At 46.3% G+C, this 27950-nt stretch overlaps 2 long non-coding RNA genes across 2 annotated transcripts in view; one reads left to right on the top strand and one right to left on the bottom strand.

Annotated features, from left to right (window-relative positions):
- Nucleotides 1-753: 753 nt before the first annotated feature.
- LOC140699169 (uncharacterized) lies at nucleotides 754-3625 on the bottom strand. The gene is made up of 2 exons (XR_012077173.1): nucleotides 3535-3625; nucleotides 754-974 (listed from the first exon to the last, which is right to left on the bottom strand). It is a non-coding gene; the product is annotated as an uncharacterized lncRNA (long non-coding RNA).
- Nucleotides 3614-27950, top strand: part of LOC140699167 (uncharacterized) — a 46059-nt gene continuing 21722 nt past the window's right edge. Inside the window, exon 1 of the long non-coding RNA XR_012077172.1 lies at nucleotides 3614-3734. This is a non-coding gene — a long non-coding RNA (uncharacterized lncRNA). The remainder of the gene's footprint in view (nucleotides 3735-27950) is intronic.

Here is a 27950-nt window from a genome sequence, read left to right as displayed (position 1 = left end):
AAGCAACTTGACTTCCTTTGTCTTTCCTAACTTGCACATCAGTGAAATGATTAGCAATACCTGAATCAATTAACAAAACATGTATTAAATGCCTGCTGATAGGCACGCTGAGCAAAAATTAATTCCGAGTGATTGGAGTAACAGCTCCATCCACGTGGGTCTACCAATAGTACAAACTATATACATATATAACTATATAAATATAGTTACATGTGTTTTATAGAAAAAGAATGAAATCAGAAAGACTTTGCATAGCTGTTGTGAAAGTATACAAAAATCTTGCTTCTTGCTTCATTACTTTTTATTCAGATTACTTCTTAATTATTTAAATTAATGAAATTTAACTTATTGGAGGATTGAATAAGATATATTTACCAATACAAAAGAATCCTTTATTCATATACAGTTATGATTCTCAGACTCTGTTTCAGATCCATTTTTATGAGTAACATTTACAAAACTACTTGTTTCAATCCAAAAATCAGTGTTAAAAACTATTCAAGGGCTAGCATATGTTTAGAAGAAAGTTTTTGTTTTTAAAGAAATGTGATTTATCAGGTTGACAAAGTGGAGATTCCTATGAAACTGTGTATCATACAGATAAACAGCATTTGAACAAATATAACCATAAAAAATCACAAAAATTACATGCTCTTGGTGTCCTAAGCAAGGATGATGTCTTCCCCAATTTTGGGAAAGCACAGTGTGTGGCATTACATAGAAGCCCGATGTAAGCCAAGTTAAGAGGTAAAAGACAATGCACAAAACACGTTTATCCTCACATTATTCATGACACACGTGCACAGAAGATACTGCATTTTTTCAAATGGGAAGAGCCCACCCATAGCCTGGATGCCATCTACAGGGTCCTATGATGCGCTCACTGCTCAGGTTCGTCCAGAGACTTGTCATTTTCCTTGTCTTTGGAGGACCGGCCATGCGTCTCCATTTTTTCCAGTTCATCTGATTGTGCTCTGAGGAAAAACAAAAGCCAAGTGGTTGTTAGATAATCATGATTTTAAATACAGGAAAACTCTGTGTATTTTGATATTTTCAGCATCTATTTGAGGTAAAGCTTGACTTAATTCATGACACATTTTAAAATGTTTAAATATGTTTAATGCAAACCAGATCATCTCCAAATCTTCTAAATGCTATTCGCTATTAGTCATGCACCAAAATAAATAAATAAATATTTTTATTTATTCCAGCATGCTTTAAAACAGTACAGTTTTCCTCCCTTGTTTTTAGGTATTTATAATGCTCTCTGGAATGCAAGACTTTTATTTCAAACTGGTATTTCTCTCAGAAAGTAATCAAGTTAAATTTGTAAGTAATTTGATCCTAAAGGTGTTATAACTTTTTTATAGAAATAAATAAGTATTTAACTATTGCAATCATTGTTTCTGCCTCTTTGTTTTGGAAAAAGAAAAGTACAATTTAATTATTAAGTCATGGAACAAAAATAGAAGATTTTGATTATTTCAAATTTTTTCATCACAAAAATGCTCCAGGCTTCTTTTCTTTCTAACTGTCCTCTTTCACCCTTTAACACCCAAGCTAAAAATTTGTTGCTCTAAGTTTGGTTCTTTATAGGAGAGGATCGTCTGCATTTTAACATAAGGCAGAATATTTTACAGGTTTGAACAACACAAAATTTATTCTTAATACAGAATTTAGATGATTTTTATTTTCAGTCTTATCTCTATAATTCGCAAAGATGTTTCAAAACAGTCAAAATCCTACATTTTCTAAGTGTATTAAGAAGTCTGAGTCAACCACCATATCTTGGGTTTGAGTCTAGTCCTCAGAAGTAAAAATCCCTTCAACATTTTCTGTTGTTTAAACATAAGGCAGCTCAGCCATAAAGTGCTGTAAATGATAGAAGCTGAGAGATTTCTAATAAAGCTATTTTGTGTTTTGTGTTCGCTGACTGATTTGAAATGCAGGCTTTTCTGTTGATGGGATTACCCAGCAAAGACTAGCTCCTCAAAGGAAGCTTCTCTCAGCAGGGAAAGAAGATTTGATGACAGATCAATAGATCTTCTGAGGGCTTGACCCATTTGGCTTTTGGAATGTAATGCAACAAAAGATACATAGAAGTAAATGAGATGGTTTGGCTTCAATATAACCTTCACTAAAAAGCCTGCCTTGCCCACCTTGATCCTCATTATAACAAGTCTCTGTCCACAATAACACAGAACCTTATATTTGTTCTGTTCTGTGCTTACTACAATGTCTTACTGGTGCTACACATGGATGTCTACTTCTTCTACTGACTGGAGCTTATTGGAGAGAAGGACTATGTCCTGTGTATCTCTGTGGTCCTAGTGACCAGTATGATTCATGGTACAGTCAGCCCTCTTTATCCGTGGGGTCTGCATTTGTGGATTCAACCGAACACAGATCCAAAATACTCAGGGCAAAAAATTTCATAAAGTTCCAAAAAGCAAACTTGAATTTGTTGTGCTCCAGCTACAATTTACATAGCATTTATGTTGTATTAGAAATTATAAGTAATCAAGAGGTGATTTCAAGTATACAGGAGGATGTGTGTGGGTTATATGCAAACTACAAACAATTTTATTTAAGGGATTGAGCATCTGGGGATTTGAGTAGCAATTCCCTGCAGATACCAAGGGATGACTGTATGTAGTTAGAAGTCAGTAATTTTTTTAAAGACAGAAAAATTAGATCACTAATTGAATAGGAAAAAAGAAAGCCTCCATGTCCTGGGAGAAGAGAGAGGTTAAAGGAGGAAAGTTAATGACAAGACAATCAAAATAAGAAATATCGAGGACATAATGATATACAGATAATGCCAAGTGTTTACCATCATCCTAGAGTAAAATGAGGGTCCTTATGAGGTAATTTGAATCCCAAATAGATACTTAGGCATGCCTGAGACAGAGCTGGTCATGTCAAACATGAGGATACAAATAGATAGATTAAGAAATAAGAAGGCTGCGTCCAGCAAAGTTACATGTCAATTCACTCATCTATACGTTCACTCAACAAAACGCTCTCGTGTGCATATCATTCATCTCTTATGCGGGAATACGTATGTGTAGGAAGTTACAAAAATAGAACTAAAACTTAATGTTAATCAAGTCTGCAATATTCTGCTATTCATTGCTACAGCAAGACCAACTGTTTCTTCTTGCCTGACATCATGGCTTTCTCCTTGCAAGACATGTGGGATCAAGCAAAAGTCAGTAATTTTCTACCTGTTAAAAACCCATTTCTCACTCTTATCAGCAACTATCAACTATGTAAAACGAGTGCTACAAATTCATGCCAGAACTTAGAGGTCATCTGGATAATTTTGGCTTTGTTTGACCTCCAAATTAAATATAGTCTCAAGTGTTCTCCTCTGGTTTTTCTTTTAAAAAAATGAATTTTAGGGATTATTTATTCATCCACCCATTCAATCAAAAGCCCCACCCCCAGACCACAGGAGCCAATCCGCGCGCTCGCTGCCAGGATAGGCCCCGCCACAGAGCCCTCCTCGGCCTCGCCCCTCCTTCCGCCTACCGGCCCGCCAGTTGGCAGTCGGCAGTTGGTGTGAGCGGCCATCGTTTCAGAAGCTCCGCGGCTCCCCTGAGGCGGCGGCTGCTGCTGCGGCGGCGGCGGCGGCGGCGGCGGCGGCGGCGGCGGCGGCGGCGGCGGCGGCGGCGGCGGCAGCGCGGTCCCTCCGGGAGGAGCGGCATGGGCCGAGCGGCGAACGCGGAGCGGTAAGCCCAGCGCGGCGGCGGCGGCGGCGGCGGCGGCCCCGAGCTGGTCGGCCCGCAGGTCTTAGGCGTGGGGCCGCGCTCCAGCAGTCTCATCCTCGAGGGCTCCTACCGCGTGGTGTGGTGAGTGTCCGCGCCCCGCGTGCCGGCCGCGCCCGCCCGGCCTCCCGCTCCGCCTCGTTGGCTGCGGCAGTGGCGTCGTGCCCGACCCGCGACCCCGACCCTGGCCGGACCGCAGCCGGGCTGCCCGCCGTCCGCGCGCCGGGGGTCTCGGGCGGGGCCGGGCCGCTCGGGCCGGGTCGTTATTCGCGGTGCTTCCCGGGCGGTCCTCGATGGCGCGCAGAGTAGGGGAGCGGCGCGGGGGTCGGAGGCCGGGACCCGGGACCCCCGGGACCCCCGGGACGGGAACTGCCCCCAGCCCTAGGGTACTTGACTAGCGACCTTCCCTTGACGTCCCCATAGTGAAGCCGCGAAGTACTTAAGATGCTTGAGGAGGCGGCTGCGGTTTGGACAGCGGTTCTCAGTGGCGCGTGTGCACAACCCCGAAGTCATCGTCTTGTTTTGCCCCCTCCCCTGCCTTTTCCTCCAAAGGCTTTGGTTCAGCACCTTCCGTGGTGCCAGTGGTGCTCCCCTGCGCAGGCTTTCTAACAGACATGAAGTGGCACCAGTGTGGGTGTGGAATGTCTCGATCTTCAAGTGTTTAAATGGGTTTGGGCATGGTACTGTTCGCGTTTCAGGAAGGGTAAGTCAGCATCGCTGTTGTGATTTATTTAAGGAGTCTTTTGGAGTTGGGCCTAATTTGACTTGTCCCGCCTTTTACCGGGCGTGAGCTCTCGTACTGGCATAAAGGCTTCCAGAGGTTTTAGCATAATGACTGTGGACTTTCCCTGTTGAAGCTTTAGTGGTCTGTGTGTGTGCCGCCCTGATGGAGTTCTTGCAGAGCCACATGCAGGCGCCCTTGTCTGGCTCCAGATCCCTCAGAAGTGTTCGTGGGATGGGGTTGATGGTGATTTTTCTTTGTTTTTTGTTGTTAGAACCAACTACCTGTGATATTTTGTGCTCATGCAGATTTGTGGTGTAGGCTTCCTTATGCCTAAACCTTCATGTGTGTCTTTTGTGTTGTGTGAAGGAAGCAGACTATTTATGATCACTTCATGTCAGGTACTGTGCTATGTACCTTATCTCATGTTACCTGAACAGCCAGCTGCAGAGAGGGAAGGGCAGTGCTAGCTCTATTTCAGATGAGAAAGTGTTTTGAGGTGAAGCCGGTTCTGAAGGTCCCACAACTAAAGAGTCAGACTTCAGATTGTACCTGAGATCCTGTTTCAGTTGCCAGAGCTCTTTTCATTACTCCCTATTTTCCTTAATTAGTATTATTAATAAATTTGAAATTTTAGCATATTTTACTCTTACAAGCAAATTTATTTCAGAAACGTTCAAATTTGAACGGTAATAATTATAGAAATACACAGAGGGAATATTTTACCACGTATGTTAGCTAAGTACAAAGACTAGTTAAAATTCTTTAAAAAAAATACTTGAATATTTGCATTCTCTTCAGGAGCAGAGTGCTTCACAGTACACAGCTGTGAAGATTCACGTGAACTCAGTAGGCTGGGATCCATAAGAGGAATTAAATTAGGTCAGGCCTAAAAGAAATAAGGTCCTAGAAGGTAACAGAAAGACAGTACTGCCCACAACATCAATTACCTGGAGTAGGTCTGATTGCTGTGCACCTGCTGGTATGTGTGCTAGTCACCAGGTCTCGTTGTGAGAGGCTCGGAATTGCCCGTCACATCATTGGGCCCTTAGAAAAAATTAACGCTTAAATGTGTACTGAAAAAGGCTAATTTTATGACATCTCAGTCAAAAATTGTTTTTTAATCTGATGAGAATTTTTCCTAGCTTGATGATGGTTTAGATCTGGTAACTTTCTATCTCGGCTGTGGACTTACATGACTTAAGTCTCTATTAGGTGAAATGTCAAGTCCACTTACTATATATATTTTCCTTTCTTAAGAAAGATCCAAGTACAAATAATATTGGAATTAGAATCCTGGGACCAGATTATAACTTTTTACCTTCAGGTTGATTGTATTTCATATAAGAGTTTAATTCACATTGTGCATTATTAGTATTTAGTAAATGTTGGTTAACGATGCTGGGTTTTTGAAGGATTTCTCGATTGAAATATTAATAATATTTGAAGAACTGACATTTTAAAAAGCTTAATGTTTCCAGAAGGACTTAAAATTTTAAGGAAGAATTTTTTTTTTATTTTCTGAATCTGTTCATTAGGAATTTTGCCTTTTCCATGAAAAGTCCTTCCCTAAACATTACGTATGGGATATAAAGAGTGGAGTTTGAATTGAGCCTTTCTGAGTGGTGTGATTTTGATAGAAAGATAATAGGTGTAAGGGACAATCTAAGCTATGGAATCCAATCCTGCAAAAGGACTTAGGTGGCAAATTGTGGAGGACTCTGTAGGCAGAATAGAGTTAGATTTTATGTTTGTGCAATGGAGAAGGATCAGAGTTTTTGAAAAGAGGCAGGCACATGATCAGTTTTGAAATTTTGGGAGAATCTAGATCGACACTGGTGGAAATGACAGGAGAAAATTAAGGTAGGGATTCAACTAGGCTAGTGGCCTTCTAAAGGTGAAGTGAGGTAGCGGTGTGGAGGATGGAGATGTTAGAGTCAATAATGGGCTCTTCATGGCAGGTATGGGATGCAAAGGATGATGAGGTCTTACAGGGTAAGAGTTTACGGTGGTGCCATCATTAGAGGAGGAATACTGTAGGCAGAGAAGGTTTGTTAAGGAAAAATAGTGGGTTCTGGTTTGGACTTGTTAAGTTTATGATGCAAGTAGGTCCTTTAGGTTGTATCCACAAGGCATCCTGAAAATAAGAGGGACATAGAATCTGGAGATGGAAATTTGTGTAAGTTGTAGTCTGGTGTACAGGAGCACAGATCCTTATTTGAGATCATTGGTTAGGTGAAATCGCATACATATATTCTGTGTGTTTATCTTTTTAGTAAACAATCCATATCATTCAGTATATTTTCAAAGGGTTCATTATCCCAGAGAAGTTAAGAACCAGTGAGACAGAACAGAAAGACCAAAGAAGAAGCCTTGGCAATCAAGTAGTTCTAAGAGGTGGGAAAGGAAGAGGAAGCTTAGGACTGGTGAGATGTACAAGACCGGAGAAAAGGGGGAAAAAATGGTATGAAAGAGAGAAATTGAAGGTGTATGCTTCATTATCTAATTAAGATAACCATCTGTTTTGGGTAAATTCAGCTTGAAACATTTTCTGAGTGTAACTGAGAGGTCGTGGGGTCATCTCCATAGATGATAATTGAAGGCTTGAGAGAGGACAAGATGAGAAAAAATGTGTGAGCTGAGCCGAAGGAATGCCTGACTTTAGGTGTCCTTAGTGGGCAGCTACAGAAGAGGAGGAGGAGGTGTGGTCAGAGGCCAGAGACCTGGGAGTCCACATTGTCGGAGGAGCCGGGGACATAGTGGTCACTAGGGATCGGTACAGAGGACCGTAGAGAGCAGGGTGCAGCTGGAAGACAAGCTGTTGGATTTGTTGACTTTCAGCTCTCCTGAAAAAACATAGTTTTAACAAAAATTTTGTTGTGCTCATATTCCTGATGGTGCAGTATCTGGTCCTGTTAATGTTTCTGTGATCACAGCAGGCTGGTAAGAACTACCATTTAGTCAATGTTTTCTGTTATTTTTTAATTGGCATCATTAAAGCATATATTCATTAGTCCTCTTAACCACACTGCAGGGGTGGTTCCTTTCCTTAAGTGGGAGTCTGAGACACAGCGAGGTTACTTAATTTGCCCACAGATACCCAACTAGGAAGTGGTAGAGCATCTGTGTCTGCTTCCTAAGTGATACTCAGCCAAAGAGTAGAGTTGAGAAAATGCATGCTTTCAGTAGCAGAAAATATCTATCGTCTGCTTTTCCCATGGTTTGCTTTTTAGCCTTTTAAAAACCTTTCATGCAAGGTCATTCACTTAGAATTCATTCAGCACCAGTTCTCTGCAAGGACTTACATGGCGCCTGCCCTTCAGTAGCTGTTGTTCCAGACAATGGGGTGCAGTTGGGCGGGAACACAGAAGCCCCTGTAGAGTGCTGTGGGTGACAAAGTCCTGAGTGGCATGTGGCTGTCCGTGTCCGGCTTCGCAAACCTTCGCGCTGGGTGTTGGTGTCTGACTGGGAGTTTGCCATGAGATGTGCACTCCGGGTAGAGGAGAGTGCGCTCACCGAGGCACAGCAGTCTGAACACGGCACAGCCGGTCAGGAAAAGCACGAGTTGTCTGAGAAGTGAGGCTGTGGGTGGGTGCCTTGGGGAGAAAGCTGGAGTGGAGGCAGCTGGGATGGGTGGGGCCGAGTTCTGAAGGGCTTTGTTTTCAAAGGAGTTGGGACTTGATTTGGTCGGTGAAGGTCCCTGAAGGATGCCCTTTTTCTGCTGGTTCCTCATCCAATTTTGTGTTTCCCTCTGTCTCTCTTTGACTTTCTAATCGCTGCGCTTGTCTCTTCTGTTTACTTACTTAGGGCTACTCAGTGGGTGTGATTTTTATCCAGTCTACAGGGGCATTGAAATGTATGTGGGTTTTGTTTTACTTTTTGTTGTTGCATTGATTGGAGGTGTTATTGGCCTTTGGTGTGTATGAGGTGGAGGCCAACGTGCCAAACGACCTGCATGCAGTTTGCATGCAGCACATTCAGTCCCTGCACCAGAGAAGCCTCCTGTTTAGATGCCAGTGGTGTTTCCCTCCAGCCCATCATGAAGAAGGGCTGGGTCCTAGTCAGGTCCTGCCTTCCTCTGAGATTCATCTACTCCAACAACTTGTCCTTATTACTTTCAGCTCTAGCCCTCCCTCCATCCCTCCCTGGGACTTTGCTGGGTATTGGTACCACCTGTTTGAAAGGCAGGACCAGCAGTGGTATAAATCATGTACAGAGGTTCCAGATCAGATTCCTAGTTGTGCTGGTTTAGCTGTTAATTTGACTTTTAAAAAACAAGTCTCTTGTCTGGTTTTCAGAGCTCAGAGATGGGACGACACCATTTTACATAAGCAACAGAAAATCCAGAGTTTCTGAGCAGTTTTGTGTGCAAGTAAAATGCAAACAAAATTCATTTTGATATTAGTAACATCCCAAATAATGTGCTCCTGGTGATTAGCTGTAATATATATGCCATTCTGATGAATTGAATTTGTATGTTCTCAATTCTCAAGTATTAATAAAAATTCTTTAATGAAAAGCATCCTAGTTGAGTTTTCCAGGAACTATGTATAGTTTATTCCTCAGCTTGCTGGCAGTAATGTACCTACTAAGTAAAAATCAAGCGATTCCCCCCAAAACATCTCAAGCTACCCCACCATCCATCCAGCCTGCTCTGCCCACCCACCTGCCTGACCCTGAGATACTGTTTCTTCCTTTTGGCTTCTCTTTTCTCTTTCACTTCTTGAGGCTCCCATACGTTGGAAAGCCAACAGGTTTGATGTTCTCCAGGGTCTCTCAGATGCGCAGTCTTAAGGCAGGCTCTGGGCTCTGAGCCCATCCGCGGCTGGTAGGAGCTGGGGGTGGGGTGTAGGCGTGAGGTCTGCAGGACTTCACCATCACCAGCTGACTAACATTACTTGCAAGCTTGCCTTAGGTGCTGTGGTTTGAAAGTCATTTTCATCCTCACCTTTGAGTTATTTTTTTTTCACTGTACAGATGAGGAAACCAGGTCTTAGGTAACATGTCCAGGGTTCACAGCCAGTAAATATACAGCAGAACTGAGATTTGTCTAGACCTCAAAACCTGTCATTATTATTATTATTTTTTTTTTTACTAAACTACTGTAGACTTTCCTCTGTTGTGGTGAGTTACCTGGAAACCTTCTTCTTCCAGCCTGGGTTCCTGAATGTGTTGTCACCAAAGTATAAAATGATGATTGTCATGGCAAACTTGGGCCTGTTGTGGAGATGGAAGAAGGAAGAAGCAGAAACTTGGAAGGGGTGAGGAAGGTAGGGTCACTGCAGCTTCATTTTTATCAGAAGGTTGTTTATCACTGTTGATCCTTCTCCTCCTACGTACCTCCACCAGTTTCTTGATGTTCACTCATTTAGTAATGACACTGAGCATGTACCTGACCTGTGTAGTAAGCAGTACGATCGAAGTGGTTTTTAATTTTTGGTGCTTACAGTCTTAACAGGAAAGTAATCACATTTACTGAAAATGATGAGGTGCAGAGTGCTACCCTTTATACCCCTAAAAAGTGGAGCAAAGCTCTGAGGAGTAGTCTAGGCCAGTTTCCTGGAGGAAGTGCTGTTTAAGCTGGGACCTGGAGAATGACTTAGAGCTAGCTGAGTGAAAGATAGGGAAGGGTACTAAAGTGTTTGAGGCACTACTTGTGGGAAATGGATGGTAAGAAGGTAGGAACTAAAAACTAGATCAAAGCATCTACTCCCCACCCTTTGTACATTTAGAAAATCTTCTTGTATCCTGCATCTCTGCATAGCTGTTTTTGTTTGTTTCTTCTCTTTTCACTTTTACCGCATCCCATGCAGTTGGCAGAAGAGAGCTGACCCTCACTCCCCAGAGATATGTGTCTTCAGAGCAGTCTGATTCCTGGGGGAGAGAATCTGATCCAGCTTGGGCTAATGTCCACCACTGGTCTGGACAGCTGAGGCCCAGGTGGAGTCATCTGATAAGGCTGAACGTCTCTAAGGTGGTGCAGTGAGGTGGGGGTGGTCATGAGATGTCTCCCGCTGACCTCTGACACTTACCACGGTAGCTCTTGGTGCTGCTTACCTACCTGTTGTGCTGGGCTGAGGCCTGCTGATGGGGGCTGGTGGGGAGGAGAAGAGGGGAGGGCAAAGTCATTTAGGCAAGAGAGGGGCTTTGGGCTGATTTTAGGGTGCTTCTGGTTTCGTCTTTGCCAGTATCGGGGTGGCAGCCAAACTGGGTGGTGTTCTTTACAATGTATTTAATATTTGATATGTATCTAACATGAGAGTTATGCAGCCTAACAATAAACACCCAAGAACCCACCACCCACTGACTGACTTCACACCAGATTGTCAGAGGCCCATGTTCTAATCTCTGGCTGGGAGTCTGTACAGTAGAGCAGGAAATAGTGTGGGCTCTGAACACCTGTATGTGAACTGAGCTTGTTTTTCTCTTCTGTAGAGAAAGGGTAGTGATACCCACCTCAGGGTTGGGAGGATTGAATGAAACACATCGGTGAGTGCTGAGCCCGTGGCCTCGGGTTAGTGCTCTAGTTGTTACTCCCTGGAAGTGAGCAGGCCTGGTGAGACCAGTGTCCTCCCTCCCCTCAGTCTCTTGGACATCATCCTGGAGTGTGAAGCAGAGTCTATGGAAGTGAGACTGTCAGACTTGGGTCACAGGGTTGTGTGGTCTCGGGCAACATCCTCTCCTGGTGAGATTTATCAGTTAGAGCATCTTCTCTGCCTGGCCCTGGTCCATGTTCCCACCCACCCTAAGGAATGCTGCAGGTGGTGTAGGAGACAGACTGATAAGGAAATAGATTACTGTGTCACTTGGTGAAAACACTGATATGAGAGAATTCTGAACAGAACCACTAACTCCTCCTGGGCTTCCCAGTTTCTAATTCATTCATCAAGTGGTGTCGGTATGCACTAGGACACGTACTAGTTGTTCAGCTACTTCAGTGAATAAAACACCTAGTCCCCAGCAGCTCATAGATGGTGGATGCCTGGCTTAGAGTGAGCCCATTCCATAGGTTGTTGTTTGGTTTTGCTTATGTTTTCCTCTGCTGTGCAAAACCTTGTAAGTTTAATTAGATCCCATTTGTTTGTTTTTCCTTTTATTTCTATTTCTTGAATAGACTGCCCGAGGAGAACATTGACGAGATATATGTGAGATAATGTTTTGCCTATGTTTTCTTCTCGGATTTTTATTGTGTCTTGTCTTATGTTTAAGTCTTTAATCGATTTTGAGTTTAGTTTTGTACATGATGTGAGGGAGTATTCTTGCTTTATTGATTTACATTGCTGCTGTTCAGTTTTCCCAAAACCATTTGCTGAAGAGACTGTCTTTATTCCATTGTATGTTCTTGCCTCCTTTGTCGAAGATTAATTGACCAAAACCTTGTGGGTTCATTTCTGCGCTCTCTCTTCTGTTCCATTGGTCCGTAGGTCTATTTTTGTACCAATGCCATGCTGTTTTGATGACTTTATCTCTGTAGTATTGTCTGAAATCAGGGAGGATTATTTCTCCAGCCTTGTTCTTTTTCTTCAGCAGTGCTATGGCAATTCTGGTTCTTTTGTGATTCCATATAAATGTTATTATTATTATTTGTTCTAGTTCTGTGAAATATGCCCTGGGTAATTTAATAGAGGTTACATTAAATCTGTATGTTGCCTTGGGCAGAATGACCATTTTAACAATATTGATTCTTCCAATACATGAGCATGGGATATCTTTCCATTTTGTTAAGTCTTCTTTAATTTCCTTAGTTGATGTTTTCTAGTTCTCTATGTATAAGTCTTTCACCTCGTTGGCTAGATTTATTCCTAGGTATTTTATTACTTTGGGTGGTGTTTAAAAAGGGACTGTTTCTTTACTTTCTTTTCCTTTTGATTCATTGTTAGTGTAAATAAATGCAACTGATTTTTGTACATTAATCTTGTATCCTGCTAACTTGCTGAATTCTTTGATTAGTTCTGGTAGTTTTGTGTGGCACTTTTAGGTTTTTCTATCTATAGTATCATGTCATCTGCATATAGTGACAATTTTACCTCTTGTTTTCCAATTTGGATCCCTTTTATTTCTTTTTCCTTGCCTGATTGCTGTGGCTAGTACTTCAAGACTCTGTTGAATAGGAGTGGTGAGAGTGGACGACTTTGTTGGCCCGGATTTTAGTGGGAAAGTTTTTAGTTTTTCACAATTGAGTACTAAGCTGGCTATAGGTTTGTCATAAATAGTTTTTATCATGTTGATATATGTTCCCTCTATACCCACTGTGTTGAGAGTCTTTATCATAAATGGGTGTTGAATTTTATCAAATTCTTTTCCTGCATCTATTGAGATGATCATGTGTTTTTTGTCCATTCTCTCTTGATGTGGTGTATTATATTGATTGATTTGCTAATGTTGAGCCATCCTTGTGTTCCTGGAATGAGTCCAACTTGATCATGGTTTGTGAACTGTTTTATGTGCTGCTGGATTCTGTTTGCTAATATTTTGTTGAGGATTTTTGCATCTATTTTAATCAGTGATACTGGCCTATAATTCTCTGTTTTGGTAGTGTCTTTGCCTGGTTTTGGCATCAGGGTGATGATGGCTTCATAGAATGAGTTTGGGAGTACTCCCTCTATTTCAGTCTTCTGGAAGAGTTTGAGTAGAACTAGTTTGAGTTCTTTTTGTATGGTTGGTAGAATTCCCCAGTGAAGCCATCTGGTCATGGACTTTTATCTGTAGGGAGGTTTTTTATTGCTAATTAGGTTTCATGTCTAGTGATCGGTTTGTTCAAGAGGTCAGTTTCTTCTTGATTCCATCTTGGTGGACTGTATATTTCCAGAAACTTGTCCATTTCTTCTAGGTTTTTCACTTTGTTTCTATGTAGTTGTTCATAGTATCTCGTATGATATTTTGTATTTCTGTGATATTGGTGGTCCTGGATTTTTGTTTGTAGGAAGTTCCAAAATTTACTGATTCTTACTAGTTACCAGTCTGCTTTGGAGCTCTCTGGGCTTCCTGTAATTGGGTGTCTGTTTCCTTATCCAGGTTAGGAAAAGTTTCAGAGCTCGTTTCTTTGCATATATTTTCTGCCCCCTTTTCTCTTCTCCTTCTGAAGCTCCTATAATGAGAATGTTATTGTGCTTGATGTTGTGCCATTAATCTTGTAAGCTGCCTTCGCTTTTTTTTTCCCTTCCTGTCCATTTTTGCTTCTATGCTTGAGGGGGTTCCCCTCACCTGTCCTTGAGTTCACTGATTTTTTTTTTTTGTGCTTCATCTGGTGTATTTTTAAGTTCAATTATTGTATTCTTTAGTTCTGTGACTTCTGTTAGGAACTTTCTTATGTTTTCTAACTCTTTGTTGAAGTTCTCACTGTCTTCATCCATTATTATTCTGAGTTCAGTGGTCTTTATATGAGTGAACTTTGAATTCTTCATCAGGCTAATTACTTTTCTTCATTTCATTGTTTTTTTTTCCTGGGGTTTTATCTTGTTCTCTCATTTGGAACATTGTCCACAGTTTTCTGTGTTTTCACTTCACTTGACTCTCTTTGTTGGTTTCTATGCATTAAGTAAAACAGCCACCTCTCCCAGTCTTGAAGAGTGTGTGGGAGATGAACTTTGTCAGTTAGCCCTGCCTACTCTTGGTTGTCAATGAAACTGTGATTATCCAAGCAGCTAATTTTATTTTGACAGCTTCCAGCAGTTGAGGGTGTGCCAAGACCAGTCAGTATCTCAAAGGTGAGGATCTCAACACAAAAGTTCAGACTGATTGGACTCCATACCCCCCAGTAATAGCTTTTGAAGAATATAAATACCTTGAGGCTTGGGACTGCTAATGTAGTCCCTGCTGGCCCCTAGAGCTAGGAAGTCTGGAGGTGTCCCCTGGAGAACAGTCACAAAGAACAGGGTTTCAGATAAGTATACAAGCTCCTTTCTGGGAAATGTCAGTGAGCTGCAGCAAGGCAGGCTGAGAGTGTAATGGTGGCACCCCCAGCCTACCTTCCCTGAGAGCACCTCAGTTGCCTCCTGATGTGTGCCAAACCTGAAGCCTGCCTCCAAGTCCAAAGCTCTTAGACTAGAAAATGAGGCCTTTTTTCACATAAAGGCTGGGGATGTGTCTCAGTCTAATGTGCAAGGCCTGAAAGTGGTAGCCTGCCAGGAAGTGTCTCTCCAACTGTTACAGATCCATGGGATTGATACATGCAGTTGGTCCTGGCCTCCAGAGCCAGGTGGTCAAGGAGCATGCCCTGAGTGGAAGCCACAAAACCTGGGTCGCCAGTGTGTAGACATTCCCTGCTTGGAGATACTCTCACTCTGCAGCCTATCAGAGGGAGAGTGCAAATATGGCTGGAGTGAGGCAGTGGGAGGGTGCAAAGATGACACCTTCTGAATAAAGAGGAGCAGAAGAAATGGGAAAAGATGAAGTAAGAAATATAGCAAGACAGAGGGAGAGCGGGGAAGATGGCACCTGCTGGCTGGAGCATAAAGCTGGCACCCAAAGGGAAGGGGAAAAAGAGATGGTACCTGCCAGTTTTATTAAGGCAGAGGGAGAGCAGGAGGATGGCACCCATCAACCTCTGTCCCTGGGGAGGAGCCCAGCAGCCCCTGCCCCTCAGACCAATGCTTTAACTTTTGGAAATGAGTCTCTTTCACATAAAGTGTGGGTGATTTTCAAAGGGCCACTTCTGCACTTGGCCCTGGACCAAAAGCACAGGCCCTTTAAGAGTGGTTCCTGAATTCACCGGAGCCCAGTGGGTCTCACAGCCATGTGTCCTGAGGGTCTTCCAATTCAGATGCTTTGGGGGTTTCTCTCTCAGTTGTCAGTCTTCAAAGTTTGAGTCCCCAGTGCGGGGGTACAAACCGTTCACACCTCAGGTAGAAGTTCCCTGTTGTGAGTTCTCTCCTGAGTGTGTCTGTGCACACCAGGGGTGGGGTTTCTGGTGAAACTGTGTCTCAGCCTTTCCCACCTGCTTTGATGTGGTTTCCCTCTTGTTTGCCTGATGTGAAGGGGTTGCTCCACCGTTTCTCAGGCTTTTCCAGAGGAAATTGTTCCACATGTAGCTGTAGATTTGGTGTGTTTGTGGGAGGAGGTGAATTCAGGATGGTTCCATGGCGCCATCTTGAATTCAAACCTATTATATATGTTTTAAACTTTGGTTTTCAATTGCTCAGGTCACTGCTAGTGTATGGAAGTATGATTAATGCTGTGTATTCATGTTTATGTATGGATCTCATATTCTGGGATCTTTCTAAAGCTATTTATTATAATTTATTATGAGTTTTCTTACAGATTCCTTGCAGTTTCTCCATAGGCAATGATGTCATCTGTAAATAATGACAATTATATTTCTTCTTTTCTAGTCGGTGTGCCTTCATTTCCTTTCTTGCCGCACTGCACTGACTAGAACCTGTACTAAAGTTGCACACTGACAGAAGAGAGCAGACATTCTAACGTTGTTTTCAAACCAAGAAAAGCGTCCATTCTTTCACCATTATGATGTGGGATATGGGTGTTTTGCGGATGTTCTTTGTTAGGTTGAGGTAGTGCCCTTCTACTCCTAGTTTCTGAGCATTTTTTATATGAATGGGTGTTGAATTTTGTTTAATGCTTTTTCTGTATTAATTGATGTGACTGCATGGGTTCTTTTCTTTAGACTCTTCATAGGGTAGGTCACAGTGTTGATTTGTGACTATTGAACCAGGCTTGCATTCCTGGAATAAATTCCAGTTGGTGATTGTCTTATTCATGTGGATGCTTATGGCAGGTGTTCTTGTGGATTTCTTACTGTAGGCTAAATTATGTTTCCCCAAAGGGGTCCATGTCTAATCACTTCTATGACAATGTGTGAGTGTTACCTTGTATGCAAAAGGGAGTTTGTAGAAGTAACTATGTTAAAAATCTTGAGATGGGTTTATCATACATTTTCTGGCTTTACTTAATATAAAAGGAAGGACACAGGAACTGAGTCAGAGAGACCATAAGATGGTAGAAGCAGAGACTAATGTGATACACTTTGAAGATGGGCAAACTGCAAGGATGACAGGCATCCTCTGGATGCCAGAAAGGGAAAGGGAACAGAGTCTCCTGTGAGGCATCAAAAGAAATCAGCCCTGCTGACACCTTGACTGACATCAGACTACTGACCTGCAAAACATTACTATAATAAATTTGAGATATTTTAAGCTAGTAAATAGTAATTTGTAATTTAATGATACAGTTGGTAATCTGTAATACTTTATAATAATTTGTCATAACAGCCAGAGAAAATGAACACACTTACATTTTGTTGAGAATTTGGGTGTGTATCCTGGGGATATTTGTCAGAAATTTTCTTTTTTGTGCTGTCATTGTCAGGTTTTGGTGTTACGTTATGCTGGCCTTTTAAAATAAGTTGGGACATAATCACTTTGCTTCTACTTGCTGGAACAGATTTTGTGTAATTCATATTATTCTTTATAAATGTTTGTGGTTTTCAAGGAATTTACCCACTTCATGTTTCTTCTCCCTGTGTTTGTGTGTGTGTGTGTGTGTGTGTGTGTGTGTGTGTGTTTGTAGTCGGTTTACAATGTTCTGTCAATTTCTGGTGTGCAGTATAATGCTTTAGTCATAAATGAACATACATATATTTGCTTTCATATTCTATTTCATTAAAGGTTACTGCAAGATGTTGAATATATTTCCCCGTGCTATACAGTATAAACCTGTTGCTTATCTGTTTTATGTATTGTAGCTATTATCTGCAAATCTCGGGCTCTCAATTTACCCGTTCCCACTCCCTTCACCTCTGATAACAATAGTTTGTTCGCTCTGTGAGTCTGTTTCTGTTTTGCAGATAAGTCCATTTGCTTCTTCTCCTTTATATTCCACACTTAAGTGATATCATATGGTATTTATATTTCACTTTCTGGCTAATTTCACTTAGAATGCCCATCTCCAAGTCTACCTATGTGTTGCAAATGGCATTATTTTATTCTTGTTTATGCCTTGAGTTGTATTCCACTGTGTAAATGTACCACAACTTATTTATCCAGTCATCTGTCGTTGGACATTTAGGTGTTTCTATGTCTTGGCTATTGTAAGTAGTGCTGCCATGAACATTGGGTTGCATGTATCTTTTCAATTAGAGTTTTCTCTGGATATATGCACAAGAAGGGATTGCTGGATCATCGGGTAAATCTTTTTAGTTGTTTGAGGAAACTCCGTACTGTTTTCCGTAATGGCTGCACCAAACTTCATTCCCACCAACAGTGTAGGGGGGGGGGTCCCATATAGGAGAACTGTTTCATACGCAAATACAAATCTGTTGACACCAGTCCACACACAGGTCCAGCCATGGGTGGGAAGGGAACAAATAGTAATTGTGGGGCGTCTTTGCAGACTCGTTAGTCCTTAAGGCCACAGCAAGATGGGTCGTCCTCCCTCACCCGGACAAGATGCCCCTGCACAGAAATCCCACAAATCCCACAGCGATGCTGACTGTCATTCCCCTTTTACACACCTTTAACAAGCACCCCGTGAACTTCCTCTCAGCCCATTCCCCTTGTGTCCTTGGGATTAAGAGGGAGCTGCCTCCACCACTCCCCACATTGCAGTAATCCCAGGAGGCTAGAAGAGGCTCCCTCTACAATGGTGCAGAGAGGCAAAAAGCCCTGTCTCTCAGGCCAGGTCTTCCCCTCTGGTCAGGACACCCAGACAGGAAACCCTGGCCTGTCATCTTGCCGCCTCAGGGAAGCAGACTGAAGCTCCCCAAGGACAAGGGCTGTCTCCAGGCTCCATTCTAGAGAGCTGGTTAGTGTCCAGAGGGCTGAAAGGCATGGAAACAGCTCTCCATCCCTAGTTTGCTCAGAGATACAGATGATGATGTTATGCCCCACAGGCCCGTGGCCAATCAGGCAAGAAGGAAAAGGACAATGCAGGGGCCCCTAGGGGAAGTGAGAGCCGCAGGCTCCCAGGAGCAGTCTGAGGACCCCGTGTCAATGTGGAGGAAGGTCTAGTCAGCCCCCTGTGGATCTGTAGCTCCTGGGACCTCCTCAGCCTCCTTCTCAGGACCCCTCTCTGTAGAGCAGCACAGACACGAATAAGACTACAGTGTTCTGAGATCATTTCCAAACAAAACTTTCATTATTAACATTTTACATATATCACCCCAAGGTGCTGCTCCCACCCACAGCCACCCAGACCCACCTTCCCCAGCCTCTTAACTCCCCACCAACCCACCCCACCTTGGCCCTGATGGTCCCCCCTCCTTCCCTCCCCTTCCTCCCTGCCCCCCACTTCAGCTGGGGTCAGCACTGGAGGAGTCCCTAAGGTCCCCTGGGGACCCCCTGGAGGCTGACAGTGGAGGGCTGGCCCGCTGTTCCCTACTGGGTGCAGTGCCTCTTTCTCTTCCTCCTCCTCCTCCCTGCGACATACAGGTCACACCTTGTCTGTTTTGCCTGTGAGGGGCGAGCCAGCCCCAGAGTCAAGGCAGGCCCCCCAGATCCTGAGGTCAGGCCTGGGCAGGGACAGCTTCCCAGCAGACACTGGGCCTCCACTAGAGGCTGCTTCCTTGACTTGACAGCTGGTAGAGGTGCTTGGCTGAGGCCAGTTCTTTGACGGGAAGGAGCCTGGGGAGTCCCCCGAACTCTAGGGCAGACAAATCTCAAGGGCCCTGGGGCAGAGCTCTGGGACATCCCCCAGGGCCACAGGCTGGACTGAGAGGCCAAGAGGAAGGCCAGGCTGCAGAGCTCCTCCTTGTACTCACTGGACCCATCCCTTGGCCCTGGGTCCTCCCTAAGAGGAGACATCTCTCTGAGAACTGAAGCATCACTGGGTCCCAGGCTCTGTGCAGTGCACTTTCGACCCTGGGGAGGCGAGAGGGGCTGTCCAGCTCAGAATGGAGGGAAACCGTGATGTCCTGGAGAGAGAATAAAGCCTTTGGTCCTGAACAGGCCATTGTCTGCTAAGTAGTGCCTTAGAAGTTCCTCAAAATCAATGTCTGGTGGGCTGTCTTTATCACTAACCCCTAGCTGGGGGCCTTGGTCACGTGTCTGGCATCTTGGCCAACATTAGACTCACGAGTGCTTAAGTCCAAATGGGGTGCACTGTGACTGGTGGGTGCCCACACACCCAACTCCTCCTTCAGGGCCAGGAATTGTTTCTGCACCAGCTGGTAGGAGGGAGGTGGACAGTGACTGGCCCCGCATACATGAGTGAGGGGAGAAGGACTGCTGGGTAGGGGGATGATGGCATTGGGGAGCAAGAAAGGAGGCATCACCAGGACTCCAGTCAAAGTACAGACACTAGAGCACTCCTGCTGTCCTCCTGGGCCTTATTCCCAGCTGTGTGTCCTTCCTTTCTCTCTGGGCCCCCATCCTCTCCTTCCTATGGTCCTGCATCGCACCCAGTCCCTAGCAGGCCCTCCACAAGGCCAGGCCTTTCAGGCAGGGGAGGGATGAACAGAGCCAGGTGGGCCTCTTGTTCTGTGGTCCCATCCCTCTCCCGGCTGACCTGGGTCCTTGCCTCCCTTGGTTACCTGCGTGTCTCTCGCCTTCCCTCTTCTACCTGGGGTCCATCCCTCCCTTGTCTCCCTGAGTGTCCCTGCCTCCTCTGGCTCATCTCTTCAAGGGTGAGTCCTTCCTTCTGTTCCAACTGTTCAGCTAGGGCCAGGAGGTCCATCTGTGTTTCTGTGGAAAGCAGTTCTGCCAGTAATCGAGGGTGAATAACTGCCTCTCCCTAAGAAGGAAGGAAGAGGCCTGGAGTAACTTTTGAGTCATGAATACCTGGAGGGAAAGTGAAAGACAGACCCACCCCATTGTCCTCCACAAGGTAGCTTGTTTTAAACCACCGAGGCAGTCATCTAGACAGAGAGAGAGAGAGAGAGAGAGCAAGAAAGCAAGCGAGAGCACTCAGGGATAAGGATCAGAACTTAAGTCCCAAAGGCCCGGGCAGAACCCCAGTGCTGAGTGCCAATCCCTGGAATCTTGCAGCCCCCCAGGCTCCAGGCCCAGCCCACCTTGGTGACGCAGGCTTCCTGGGAGCACAGCTTGTCAGTGTAGCTCAGGAGATCCGGGTCCATGTAGGTCCCGTTCTCTTCCTGCTTCAGTTCATTCCTGTCCTCTTTAAATTCTGCACCTACCTCCCCAGTGGCTGAGAGAACAGGCCCCACCAGCCCCTCCATGGTGTCCACATGCTCTTTCACAGCCTCAGGGGGAATCTCCTTAGGTGCCATGTTCTCCTAGGGACACTGGGATCTGTGTAGCTTCCTGGGCACACACACTGGGGCAGAGCGGGAGGAGGAAATAAAGGTGAGGGGCTCCTGCGTCCAGCTCCTGACCACGCAGTGCACATGCTGGTTCAGACAGTGTTTGAACAACATGGGCGTGGGTGTCGTTCGAGTCAAGGCCAACTGTATCTTCACCCACAGTGATAGGGAATGAGGAGGGAGAGTTAAGGGGGAGGTTCTAAGAGAGTCACATGTGAGGAAGTGTGGAACCTCCAATTTTCCAATTGTCTCCCCATCCAGCCTGCTTCTCAGGCAGGCTGTATGTGGTGTCCTTAGACAGGGAGGCGGGAGTTTTTAACTGACCAAATCAGTACCCTAGGGTGACAAAGGACAGCTGAGACCCCTCGATGGCTGTTGAGGCTGAAAGACCAGTAACCCTCTTGAGGGAAAAGGACTGATGTGGGGACAGTGGCTGTCCCTTACCCCTGTTATCTTTGTGTTCAGCTCCAGTGAGCACGTAGGTACCTGGCTGAGGGACCACTTTTGGGGCTGGGGTCCCCCAGGGTTCTAGCTTTGGTGGGGCTGGAGAAGGCCGGCCCTGCACCCCCTTCATCCACTGCACCTGCTGAGTCTGCATTTCCTCCTTTGCCTCAAACTCATGAACCTGAACGGTAAGGGAGGCACAGGCCATGCTGAGAAAAAGGCCTGGGCTCTGGAGCCCAACAAGGGAGCAGAGACAGAGGCATCAGAACAGGTTGTACTGGGGACAGTCAAGGTCTGAGAGGTACTGTCCCCAGCGGGGAACTGCTACTGGAGCAAATATCATATCTGGGGACACCCTGCTTCCCCAGCACCGGATGGTGTTCAGTAGCATACACACAGGTTGCTGAATTGAAATGGGCCTGCATGGAAGACGTAGAGAGGAGATCAGGAAGGAGTCACATGGACTGTACTGAGAGCACTACCTGGATGTGACATCTTGAGTGACGGTGACTCCTGGGAGAATAGAAGCCCTGGAGGGCAGGGCTGTTTTCTGCTGGATGCATTAAATGATGGTTGTTCCTAGGAAAGCACCTGTCCCAAGGTTGTTTCCCAAAGCACATTCCTATTTGAGGAATGAATGAGCCCAATCAGCCCCATCACACAGATATGAGTGGACCTGGGACCCCACTTCTCCCTCCCAGAGGTCCCTGCCCTCACTCTCCTAGGACAGGGACAGCTATTGGACCACAAGTCCTTTTTGAAATGGGAAAACAGTTCCACCCAAGGCCAAAGTCCCAGTGACCCAGGAGGTAGAGGCTTCCTCATGGGCAGGAGGACAATGGCCAATTAGCCCAAACACATCCTTCCAGCTGACGTTTCCAGGGGCCAGGGCCCCAGGAAACACTCCATGAAGGGCCCCCTCTGTTCCTGCCCTCCTAGGGCCTGATCCTCTCTTGACCCCAGTGTGCAGAGGGGCAAACTGAGGCTCACAGAGGTAGAGTGACAATCCCACATGTGACTGCTAGTAAGTGGCTGAGTCACCAATGTCCCATGAGAACAGAGTGCTCACCTTTGGAACAGAAGGTCCAGCACTTGCTGGGTGGTGGCGAAAGTTTATAGTTGCCCAGGAATGTGTGCAGGTAGGAGGGGTGGCCTCCCAGTACGGCAGGCACCAGGTTCACCACCAGCTTCTCCAGCCTGTGTCACTGAAGGCTCCACACCCTGTAGGTCTCATCCCTGCTCCCTGATGGTCCAGCTCCCCTCTGGGGTGGAAAGAGGAGAGACATGAGTCAGAGGCAGTACCAGGGACACCCAGGGGATTGGGGCTGGAGCTCAGACCAAATGGTTAAGCCTAAAGTTCTTGTGCCAGAGGTGGAAGAGGGAAGCCCTGAGGGGATTCAAGGTTCTCAGCATCACCAGTACAAGGGACGGAGGGCGATGATTAAATGCATTAGTGTCTGAGATCATTGTGTCAGCACAGCGGTGACAGCACCTCCCTGATGAACTACTACATCCCTGTGACTGCTGCCACAACATCCCATTCTGGAGATGAGAACATAGAGGCTGATCCCAGGGTGGGAGGGATCAGGGACCTCAGGCCAATGTGGACACATGGGGATGGAGGAGAAACAGGACGGTCTATAGAAAAATGCAGAAACTTCCTTGACTTAACATGAACTGAAATTCTGTCAAAGTCTCTGAGATTCTGACTCGTATGTGGGCACTGACTTTGCATCTGGCCAAGGCAGGGCCTGGGCTGTGAGGGCGGGTAGGAGAGATGGGGAATCAGATTCCTTTGCCAGCAGGTCTCTAAGAGGGAGCCCAGGGAAGGAGCAGGGCAGCTCTGTGACCTGGGGCTTCCTGGGTGTGGAGTCTCCTCTCTCACACTCACCCTGAGCCTGTCCTGGATTCTGTTGGTGTCATGGGTCACATGCCCGTCCTGCAGGGAGATGGCATGGGGTAGTCTATGGACCAGGTCCTGTGAGGAGTCCTGCAGACACAGTGCCCAGCAGCCAGGCAGAAACCTCAGAGCCCTGTCTGGTTGTCCTGACTGGTTCTCAGACCCATAAGACAGCTCCAGTCTCGACACGCACACACCACTCTCTGCACAGACCTCCATCAGGGACAAAAAAGCTGACAACCTGAGGGCCTTGGATTCCCACTGGCACAGAGAAGAGGCCCCTCAGGAGTCCTCTTTCCCCCCTGCCAACCCTGTCTCAGGTGCGGCCATGACAGGACCACCAAGTTACCATGTGTTCAATGGCTGGTTCCTGCCCAGAGGGGACACCTCCCCTCAAGTCCCCCTTCCTCCACATGGAGATGAGGGGAGTGGGCCTGCCCAGGGAGGGCTCCCAGAGGAGGCTGGTCCCAGAGTGGCCTGCTCCAGGCCAGCTGGTTTTACCTTAAGTGACCGCCTTATAATAGACTGGAGGTGTTGGGGTTGAGGGTTCCACCAAAGCCTATGGCCTCTCAGAAACCTCTCACTCCAGGGTTTCCTGGAGTAGAAGCCCCGGGTGTTCATGAAACAGAAAGAACATGTTTCTCTTTGAACTGTCTCCAGCCAAGTGAGGTTGCTCTCGGGCTGTCCCTAGAATGTGGGTGCCTGGTAACCAGGTTCCATTTCTGTTGGGGTCTGTGGTAAAGGAAGTGATGTCACTTCCTGGGGTCCACTTCCTGGAACCCCCTCCTCAGACAACACCTCCACACACAGCCTTCTGGGCTGCTGCCTGCTCACCCCCTTCTCCTCAGAAACCCACCTCTTCCACAGTTACTGCAGCCATACCGTCTCCATGGCTCCCGGGGAGGCTCTGTTTGCAGCTATGAGGAGAGGACCTGGCTTCCAGACTCAACTCCTCATTGTTACCTGTTCTACGTCTTGTATTTATCCTGGTGTTTCTCCAGGACGGTCCCCAATCTGCACAGTGGGGCTGATTCTAGTAATACTTCTAGAGATGTCCTCAGGTGCGTGTGGGATAAGACCTGAGAAGTGTAGGAGTGGTGTCACTTATACGTGATGCCTCCAACCCCATGATTTTTTGTCTTATAACCAAGCTCACATCTGTTCCTCTCCTGATCCCACCCCATAGTCCTTAATGTCACTGTGCATGTGTGTCTATGTGTTTGTGTTTCTTTTTTTTTAACATTTTTTATTGATTTATAATCATATTAGAATGTTGTGTCAAATTCCAGTGTTCAGCACAATATTTCAGTCATTCATGTACATATACACACTCATTGTCCCATTCTTTCCTCTGTGAGTTATCATAATATTTTGTGTATATTTCCCTGTGCTATACAGTGTAATCTTGTTTATCTATTCTACAATTTTGAAATCTCAGTCTATCCCTTCCCACCCTGCACCCCCCGGCAACCACAAGTGTATTCTCTGTCTATGAGTTTATTTCTGTCCTGTATTTATGCTTTGTTTTTGTTTGCTTGTTTCTTTTTGTTTTTGTTTTTTAGATTCCACATATGAGCAGTCTCATATGGTATTTTTCTTTCTCTTTCTGGCTTACTTCACTTAGAATGACATTCTCCAGGAGCATACATGTTGCTGCAAATGGCATTATGTTGTCAGTTTTTATGGCTGAGTAGTATTCCATTGTATAAATATACCACATTTTCTTTATCCAGTCACCTGTTGATGGACATTTAGGCTGTTTCCATGTTTTGGCTATCGTAAATAGTGCTGCTATGAACATTGGGGTGCAGGTGTCTGTGTTTCTTTGTGTGTGCTTCTGCACATGTGCAAGCCAGTACTCACTCTCTGTGTGGCCAGCAGAAAACTCCCCCCATGTGGGAGGGGTAGGCAAGAGCTTCCTGAGGTCTGAGGGTTTCTAATTTCCAAAGCAAACCTGCTGAAAGGGGCTCAATTCTTGGCCAGCAGGTCAGAGCCCCGTGACCACAGGCCATGCAGTGAGCAGGGGCTGGAGCTAGGGTCACAGACTCACACAATCTGATTCCACTGTCCACACTCAGAAGCACAGTGCTGAGGGCAGGCAGACTGTCCCCTTCATGGGCACACAGCCTGGCAGGGTCATCTCTGGCTGGGCACACAGTGGTCCAGGGACAGACTGGCAGTTGAAGGGTTGCTGTCACCAGAGAGATCTGATAGTCTCATTTGGTGCTGCGTCTATGTTACTGTCCTCACATGCCTCTCCCCAAGTTCCAGCCCCAGTATAAACAGATTCCTTCCCCAGGAACAATAGGATTTTTATCCGCTGGAGTAAGAAGACCCTAAGTCTCAGTGGAAATTCCCTGGTAATCTGCTTCTCCCAGTGATTTCATGAGGAAAGTATCAGATATAATATAATCTCCTAAGTGTCTGAGGTTCAGTCTTCCCCAAGCTGCCTTCTGGAACTCTCTTCCCACCCATTCCTCTGTCCATGCAACAGCGCCATTCTCCCCACCTGCTCAAACCAGAATCTGGGGCCCTGTCTGCTCCATCTGTCCTCCTCACCCTACATGGTGCCAGCTCCTCCCCTGTCCCTGGGTCCCAACTCCAAGTTACATTCATCATCTCTCTGTATCTCCCTCCCCTCTCTGTCCAGGCCACCACTGACACTGTCCTGGATTCATGCTCTTTGCTTCCCTTTCTCACTCCCTCTGAGCCAAGGGAGGGATGGTTAAAAGACAGATCTGTTCCTGTCACTCTGCTAACACACAGGGAACCACTCAGAGTCACTTTGGGGAAAAGCCCCAGTCCTCAGCCAGACCTGAAGGCCCTCCTCCTGCCAGCAGCCCACCTGGCCTTGCTGCCCCCAGTCCAGCCACTCTGGCCTCTGTCTGTTCTTCCAAGAACCACCCCCTGCCCTGCCTTCAAAAGCCCCAGGCTGGGAGCCCATTGAGCCCTTTACCTGGTGACTCCTCCTTCAGGTTTACCTCAAATGCTGGATGTTGGCCTGCCCTGGGCTCTCAGCTCCTCCCCCAGGGCTCTTTCCACAAACCAGGGAGTCGTTATTGTAGTCTGCTGGGCCCCAGGGTTGGTTTGGGGAAATTTCAGGAACTTGAGATCCTGGGCAACCTCCCAGTGCCTAGCCCTGTGACTCCTCCTGCCACTCGCTTGCAGGTGACCCAGAGGGCTTTGTCACCCCGTGTGAACCTGGGAGAAAAGGCCCTGCAGCCCTCCAGAGCCCCTCCTCCCTGCTGGGATTCCAAGGGGAATTAAAAGGAGGAGAAAGCCAGAGCAGTGGGAGGGGCTTTCAGATCCTGACCTGCCCATCACAAGCCCAGCTCTTCTTTAGTTTCCTAGGTTGGTCTTCCAAGGCTCAGGGTTCCTAGTCACGTGGGTGCAATCCTCTCTTCTTTTGTTTTACGATGTGGCTGGTACAACTTGCCTGGCACTATTCCAGGCACTGGCAATACTGCAGTGAATGAAACCTACAAAGCCTGCCTGCTTGGAGCTTACAGTCCAGCGAGGGCAGAGTGATCATTAATATGTTTACATCTCTGTTGGATCTGACCCCTGCCCCCTCCCTCCAGCTGCTCCCCCATCTCTCCTTCCCTTTAAAGCAGACACTGTCAGAGGTTTGTCTAGACTCGACTCTGACTGCTCTGATGGAATTATCTGTCTGTGAGAAGAGCATTCTGAGTGGAGCAAACAGCAAACAGTTCAAGGGATTCAAATAGTCCAGGGTGCTCGGGTGGGTGGCAGGGCATCAGGGATGAGGCCTGGGAGGGAACCCTAGAGAGAGGTTTGCTTCTGCTCTGCAAGAGGGGGAGGCAGGAGGGCTCTTTGCCCAGGAGTGACAGGATAGACACCCAGTAACTGAGTCCCTGTGGCTGCTATAGCTGAGAACAGACTGCAGGGGACAAGAGGGGAGTCTTGCAGGGGTGATTGTGTTGTCAGGAGACCAGGGTGGTACTGGTGGATGGGTGAGAAGAGGTTGGATTCCAGATCTCAGTTGAAGCTAGAGACATTAGAGTTTGCTGTTGGATTGGGTGTGGGGTTTGAGGGAAACTCACAAGTTTTAGCACATCAGAAAAGCTGGAACTGTCTGGGTGGGGGCAGGCTATTGGAGAAGCAGGCTTGGGGATGGAGAATGGAGCTCACATTTGGACAAGTCCAGTTAGAGCTGAACACAAGAACTCTAGTGCTGATGCCTGTTAGGTGCTGACAATAAAGCAGAGGAATTCAAAGGAAGTCTGGGCTGGAAATCAAGGTTTGTGGGTCAGGGAGAGACAGCACTTAAAGCCTTGGAACTAGGTGAGATCATTCAAAGACCAAATGTGAAAAGGAAAGAGCAAAACGTGTGTGTGTTGCGGTGGTGGGAATTGGAGTAGACTGAGCAGGAGAAGCCACAGAGGTAAGAATCAGGAAGCTGTAGGGCAGGAAGAGTAGGGCCAGGTGAAGGGACTGTTCCATGGAGAAGGGGATGTCAGCTGTACCAAATGGTGATGGGGCAAGATGAGAACTGAGGGGTGACAACTGGATTCAGCAACATGGAGGCCACAAGTGACCTTGACAGGGTGATTGGGTAAATGTTGGGTGTGAGGCTTGGAGTAGGTTCTAGAAAGTAGTGGCAGAGCATTTGGAGGGGAGTTTGGACAAGCCTCTGACAGTGTCTGCTTTAAAGGGAAGGAGGGATAGGGCAGCAGCTGATGGAGATACGAGGGTCCAGGTCCCATAGAGAGGTGAACACACTGATGCAGGAGAGGAGGGAGTTACTAGAGTGATGTCCTCTGGTGGAGAGCTTGACTTTCCAGGAGCAGGTGCGTCTCCTGCACAGAAACAGAGAACAGACTGTGCATACGTGCATCTGGGTGGGGAGCTGCAAGGCTTCTGATCTAATCGTGTATGTTC

The sequence above is a fragment of the Vicugna pacos genome, chromosome 11, assembly GCF_048564905.1.
Source record: "Vicugna pacos chromosome 11, VicPac4, whole genome shotgun sequence".
Classification (NCBI taxonomy): domain Eukaryota; kingdom Metazoa; phylum Chordata; class Mammalia; order Artiodactyla; family Camelidae; genus Vicugna; species Vicugna pacos.
This window is presented reverse-complemented; position numbering and strand designations above follow the sequence as displayed.